The 7,871-nt window shown below is 30.8% G+C and overlaps 1 pseudogene; it reads left to right on the forward strand.

Moving 5' to 3' along the window:
• Positions 1-7,515: 7,515 nt before the first annotated feature.
• LOC114579379 lies at positions 7,516-7,668 on the forward strand (annotated as a pseudogene).
• The last annotated feature ends 203 nt before the right edge of the window (positions 7,669-7,871 follow it).

Below are 7,871 nucleotides of genomic sequence, written 5' to 3' on the forward strand. Positions count from 1 at the left end.
AAATGCAGGATGTCCCTTGACAATTCCTCCGTTTGCTGCACCAACATGGCATGTTCTACCCACAGGGCTTCAAGGATAAGATCTTCACTGGGAACCACCCGTCTACTGCTCTCAACCATCCTCTCTCTGATACCAAACTTGAAGTAGAGCTTGACCTGCAAGGATGATGAAGAAGCAAGCAGCCAATAAAACAATAACAACTATGTAGAAATTGTGTATATTAGTGAAAAAATATATATTCGTTAAAAAATATATATTCGTTAAAAAATATATATTCGTTCTTACAATTTCTCTATTTGCATTCTTGCACACAACCAACCTAGCTAACGGTTAAAAGGGTAAATGTACCACAAGTACTAATAACAAATATGGATGATCAATTATAACAAATAGCATAGTGGGGTTCAACCCAAACTAACATAATATAAATGTACGAAAGCTATTGTAACATGGCCCGCAAGATATCTGGATAAGGATGCACCGCATCAGAATGTCCATCAATATTCAAAAGCATTACGGGTGGGAGAAAGCGATGAGAACAACCCCTTAATATGATTCTTGTGTCTATCCAATTACGACTATATTAGTTCACACTTCTTATGAAATATTCTCCATAATTTAGGTATTTAGAGTCTAGTAACTAATACATGACTACCATGATTGAATTTGATTAAAGAGCATGTAGACATAATTTAAGTATACTAGTAAGGCTTCGTTTGAGTTCACTTTTTTATTGCTTTCTAAAATAATTTTTTTTATTTTAAAAAGTTTGTACTATAAATTTATTTTAGAAAGCAATAAGAAAGCTTCTCAAATGAAGCTTTGGAACAGCTTTCTTGCTGCTTCTTAAAGTAGTCTTTTAGTAAAGAAATAACTTTTTTGTACTTAAAAATTGCATTAAAAAGAAGTAAGAAAGCCGTTCCAAGCAAAGCCTAACTCTGATAGGTGACTATATTTAATTTGATGAAAAATTTCTTCCATTGACATTAAGAGTTGCCGTTCACATGTCGATCCATTAGATAATGAACTTTTTGTTCTAAACCATCTCCGACAACCCCAAATGCTATAGAACATTTACTTCAATAAATTGCACATTTCTAAAATTTATGCTAAAATATAAATAGATTAATGTAAGATTTCTAAAAATTCAGCCAAAACATCCTTAATTTCTAAATTATCATATTTATTTGAAAATGAATCAAATATATAAATAAGTTATTAATTTTTATATTATCCTCATCTCAAAATAGATTAACCCACCATTTTAATCAAACTATTCCCTCAAAACATTCAAATTAGAATATTACCATAAATTATTTTTCATAGTTAATCACAATCATTCATAACATAATCATTTCAATTATCATTAAATTTAGAGTAAGTGATTCAGCCGACTCGTGCCCCATCTCAACTAGACTGAGCTCTAGAGTCGAGCTAGCCCTGTAAATGCCTTTTATCCTCTTGTACGAATGTTGTGGATTTGATGACACAGTTTTGCTCATTATCTTATGTATGTTATCATTTTCTTCAATATTTAGCCCGTAGGAGTGTACTTCTACTGGGATCCACAAGTTTGAATTCGACCTTATATGTTATATGAGCTTGAGCTTCATAATTAACTTCAATCCCCTATATAAGTTCATATATTTTGATTATTCTAATGACTCTCCTATCACAAATCAATGAGATCAGCTAAAGCTCATATCCAATCCATTGAACCCTTCCCTATCATTAATTATACAGATAATTGTATTAGTCGCCAAGTGCCGTGCATTACATAAATTATAAATATTTTTTGCAGTTTCTACCCTTAGAGATAGAAAATGTAAAAAAAAAAAGATTGGAAGAGTTAGGAGAGTAGTTAGGAGAGCGGTGATGGTGGGGGGCCGTAGTAAGCAAGCAACCACTGCATCATGGCGAAGAACAAAACACCATATCACTATCAGCTGCTGCTCCATTAATGTTTCCAAGGTCTTGTTGGTGGGGATTTTGCTGAAAGCTCTCTTACTTTCTTGAATTTATTATTATTATTATTTTTTTTTTATGAATGGAGAGAGGCGGTGAGCTGAATCGACCACCAATATCACCACTTTGTATTAATAAATAAATTTCTTTTTTAAAATTAGCTGATGAATTATATATGCCCGTCCACTTTGTTCTATTTCCTTATTTTATTTATTTATTATTTATTTATTTATTATTATTATTATTTTTCACTTTGTTCTATTCCCTTATAATGTCATAATCTACATCATTATCATGGGTTGGTCTTTGTACAACCAAATCACTATTCTTCAAGTAGAAAAAAATTTTATGCAGTTGAAAGCTGCTATAATTATAAATGATCATTTATAGATTATTTGATATAATATATGATCTATAATTAGGGGTGTCAATATTTGACACGACCCGAAAATCAGACCCGAACCAGACCCGAAAATTTCGGGTTCGGGTCAACCCCAACCCGAAACGGGTCGGGTTCGGGTTCAGCATTTCGACCCGTTTAAAAAATCGGGTCGGGTTCGGGTTAACCCTTTGACCCGAAATTGACCCGAAAGTAACCCGATTTAGACCCGTTTTTGACCTGAAAAGAGGAGATTGACCCGTTTTTTACTCGAAAATTAGCCTTTTTTTGTGAAAACGGGTCATTCGGGTCGTGTCGGGTTGACACGGACTCGAAGCGGGTCAGGTTCGGGTTAGGAAAACTGGCCCGTTTTTAAAAACGGGTCGGGTTCGGGTTGACCCGAATAGTTCCGGGTCAGTTTCATGTTCGACCCGAACCCGACCCGTATCCGAAATTGACACCCCTATCTATAATTATATATTGTTGAATCTAAATCATTTCGTGGGCGATTGCCGAACTTTACATATAAGAATGTCTGTGAAAAAAGAAAAAAAAAAGAGGGAGAAGGAGAGTATAGAGCAAAAGATCTACGATTTTATACTAGAAAGTAGGAAAAATTATTACGTGCAAAATCCAGACCTATCCAGACTCCAATGTGTACAAGCCATGTGGTTGTACACAGTGTGTACAAGCCACATGGCTTGTATAGAATGGAGTTCGGATGTAAGCTACGTCCAGACTCTACTCGTAATAATTTTTTTGAAAGTAGAGAGATCGATATCGATATGCTGCTGTGCATTTTCAGACTTGTTCTTTGACCTCCAATTTATGACGAGAGTAGAGACAATGCTTTATAAAAAGAAAAGTCAATAAAAAAGATAAATATATAAATGATAGGCATGGCACAATAAATTTTACTGCAAAAATGGGATATGCTAATTAGATCCTTTAATTACTCAACAAAAGCATTAAGGCTTGCCAAATATAAGATAAGTTCACACGTAACCTCTAATTGGTCAAACCCGATCTGATTAACCCTATGAGATCAACATCTTTTAATCAATTGAGTTGACTTGAGCTCAGCATGAGCAATCTGAGGTATAATAAAGTTTAATGATAGGCAAAAGGTGATAATTAGACATCAAATATATGTAAATTTTGAGATTTAAATGATAGATATGTAAATATAAGAATTTTGTAGTGAATATATAAATCTTCGTACATAAAATATATTTTTCTTAAAAAATGATTTATATAAATTAGATTTGTGGAAAAGTCTACATTGAAATCATTTATACAGATCATAATTATAAATGAGTATTGTAATCCTTTGCCACCCTAATTAATTTATATAAAAAGGAATTGTTCTCTTATTATTATTATTATTTTTAAATTGAGTAGCTAATTTTTTTTAGTTATTTAAATTATAAGAACAGAAAATAATATAAGTATTTTAAATCGAAATTTTAGGAAATATATCATTATTTTCAATAAATTTCAAATACAATTTGCCTTTTTATAAAAATGATTTTTAATTTCATAATATTCTAAGCTATTTAAAAAAAAAAATTATTTTTATTTATGTAATAAATATTAAGCTTAGATATTTTTTAACTTTATTATCACATAGGCATATATTTGGGGATCGGGCCATTATTGAGTGCCAGCAATATAACTACAAAACATGAATATAAAATTATAATTATCTTTATAATATAGTAAATAATATTCATTATCTCTACATAGATGACGGAGAAATCGAAAGCGATGGCCAACATTTTTCATGGAAGGGATAACGAGCTGGCTCTCTTATTCGCATTTTGTCTTAATGATATTTTCTAATCAAAATACAATTTAAAATACTCTAAATACCTATTTAATTATTAATTTATAAGTATTTGTGCTCGGCATTTGTATTTCATGTTTTTTTTTCTTGTATAGCTTCTTATGGTGCCATTATAATTCTTTAAATAAGACTTGACTGTAATAGAAAAGAGATTTAGTTAAAAGCCAAGTAGTTGCAACCCGTTTCAGATTTCAGTCATCTCTACTCTTCCCTCCGTCCTCTCTCAAGAAGCTCAAGAGGAAGAACTCTCTCTCAAAGAAATAGATCCTACACTAACTATAGGGTTAATTTTAACTTTGGGGATACTGGAGAATACTCATGATTAACAAGGGATTCAACTACAAAGTAAGTTCAAATAATTAAATGAACTCAATGAGATTTGCAAAATGAGTAAGGAGTACAAACAAATATAGACTTAACATTATCAATACTCATAGTTATGTCATCATTGGTTATCAGATTTAGAGTCTACTTAATCAAGGACATGACTTGAAGTTCTTGATTAGTAGCCATACATTACATTTTCAGAGGATGCCCTGTTGATCGTGAGTTAAGAAAGAAACTTGTAATTTCTTATATTTTATATGATAGTCTAGGACTACTTGCCTATTCTCCTTGCAACATAGTCTATAAGTTGATTGCTTATCTATTAATAAACGCTCACAACCAATCATTTTGCTCATCATGCATCCATTCAAAGACTTATTGAAAAAGAAATTACGACATAATTTATAAAATGGATTAGTGGTTATATTTTGGGTGTGTACAACTTTATTGTTATCAATGTAAGCCTATATTGTTACTTTCATTCTTATATGGATTTGAGATAGCAGTGTGCTCTATCTTCTTATCTTTCATATTTGTAAGAGATGTCTTTCTTTTTTTTCTATTGGATGATCTTCATTCTAAAAAGCTTTTTCATCCCAATAAGAATGACCACTTAAATGGTTAACATTTAAAATATATGAATGTCATTATTTGATTAAAAAAAAAATCTAAAATGGTTTTTATAATTGGTCATAAGTGATATCTCCCTAATTTTTGTAACTTGCTTGGCTTGATATTGATTGTGACAAGAATGAGATCACATCTAGTAATTTTATATCTAATGCGACAAATCTTTCATGTATATTTAGCTTCAATACCTCGTATATATGTCATATACCTATATGAGAACTCCTTTTTCATATTGAAGATTTTGATAACTAATTATCACCCTTCTGTGAAAAATTTGAACATATTTGATTGATTAAAAATATAAACTTCTCTTACTCACTACAAGACTTCAATGTAAGAGATACACTATTTGGAACTATATTCGCTACTAATTTAGATATTTGTATTTACAAGGACCCACTATCAAAGAAGACTTGGTTGGTGCTCTCATATCCTTTTTGTATGGTTACCTTCAAGAAAAATTCATTATTCTGCTTAGCACTAAATGTCATTACTTAAGAAGAATAGGAGATCATTGCATATCTTTCTTTTTAAAACTTAATTATAACCACAAGATTAATAATATTTGAAGATTTATTTAGAACTTTAGTAATTATAGCCTATGGTAAAAAAAAAAAAAAATTGTATGCTTTTATTTCGGAGCAAAATTCTATAAATTCCTGACTTTTATTGGCAATAACTTAGTATTTGGCCAATTCTATAAGGAAGGGGCTATTATTTAAGGTGGGTGATAGTACAAATCTCTTATTCTTTATTATTCTTTGGGCTTAATGGAAGCACCTTACTAGAAGCATATGCATTATCTTTCTTCCTTTCCAACTTTCTTAAGAAATTATCCTTTATTCACTATCTTAATGAAAGATATTGGCATCACCCCCTAACGTTGATTTTTTTTTTTTCAAATATTTCATAAAGCTATTATGGAGTTGCCACATGTTTATTTTCTCTTTCATTATTCTCCAAAAAAAAGCATCACATTCCTATCTCCTTTGCATATTGTGCTTTATATGATTTGTTATGGGGCCATTTTATTTGTTGTTTACTCTTGGATGACTTCCCTACATGGCCTTAAAGCTGTTGATATTATAAGGACTAGATGCCTTTATTGTATTTATATTTGTGTTCTTTGCAAATTGAATTTTTATATTCTTTTCAAAGGCCTTCATTGTATCCCTATTTGCAATGAAAACATTGACTTAGCATGATCTTTTTATGTTTCGACAAACTATCTTAAGTGCTTGATTTTTGTAACTCCATTCGCCTTCTCTTATATCAAAAAAAGGTTTTATTTGATCATATCATAGTTTATTTATTTATAATATATATCTTGGCTTAAACATATTATTTAGGCTAAAATGAACAATATAATATATTATTCTAAGTGCTGTTTTATTTATTACATGAGTCGATTCTTAAATATTGACATGTTATTTATGGTTAAGCATGAATCTAACTCTAAATTTGATTTGGAAACTTATGGAATTAAATTCATGATAATCTAAATTTTGTTTACAACAAACTTATGAGAAAAATAAAGGTTCTTATATATGAGACAAGCGCAATGACCCAAAAAAAAAAAAAAAAAAAAAAACTACTTTGATTCGAGCCTAAATCAATCAATTAAATCATACTTAAAACTTCAAAATAATATTTAAGGGACCAAACAATCTCTAAAATTTTTATGCTTATCATCAAAACAAGTGTCTCGACAAGAAGGATTCAACGGACCTAAGATTACTCAATATTCATGCCATTGAGATACTTAAATATCTAAAAATAACCTATTTTTTAGGTAGTTAAAACAAATCTTCAATCAAGAGTTTGAATTTTTGACTAAAATTCTTAAATTATCATTTCAAAAAAAAAAAAAAAAAAAAAAAAAAAAAAAAAAAAAACTAGAACCTCATTTTTTTACATAAAAGAGATCTAGAATTCAAGAAAACTTAGAGTATAAAGAATTCCATAACTCTAATTAACAATCAATGTGAGCAACCTCTATCTCCACACTGCCGTTGTCTGATGATGATCACCCGATTGCCATAGCCCGATCTCCATCGCTTGGCCACCGTTGCCTTGCTATCATCATCTGATCTTAATCTCCAGGCATGCCATCTCTTGACCCTCATTTGCTTCCCCAACATTCTTAATTATAATCATGTGAGGCCAAACTAGTCTTTTTGTACTTCATTAGCTCATATTCTTCAATTAAGAGTAGTCATCAATAACTTTACTAATATAATTGGTTATATTATCTCAGTTATGTCTTCCAATCTTTTTCCTCTTCAAAATTTTTACTTAAAAATTATAACTTCACCTGGGGACTCTAATTTTTATGTGGATCTTTATGAAATGTTAAGACAAAAAAATTTTACTTACCTGGACGGGGTCTTAACAGGTGACCAGCAATGCATGTGGCCTAGATTAGAGGTCTTCATTGCACTTTGAAGATGCTCTGCTGCCCAAGTGGCAGAGTGGACGTCATAATTTATGTTAGGGGGGTTCGCGTATGCGCGGCCCCTATCAAAAAAATAAAATAAAATTAAAAAGACAAAAATTTCACTCGATCACCACATATTTTCAATATACATTAAATATCAAGCTAAGTGGTCTATTAAAGCAGTGAAAAGTCCTTGATGCCCTTACTTTTGATCAGCTGGAAGTGATTAATTTGCTTAATGGAGATCTTGCCCTCTTGTATTATCTATTGCTTTAGCCCGATTTCTT

The sequence above is a fragment of the Dendrobium catenatum genome, unplaced genomic scaffold (genome assembly GCF_001605985.2).
Source record: "Dendrobium catenatum unplaced genomic scaffold, ASM160598v2 fragScaff_scaffold_353, whole genome shotgun sequence".
NCBI classification, from domain to species: Eukaryota; Viridiplantae; Streptophyta; class Magnoliopsida; order Asparagales; family Orchidaceae; genus Dendrobium; species Dendrobium catenatum.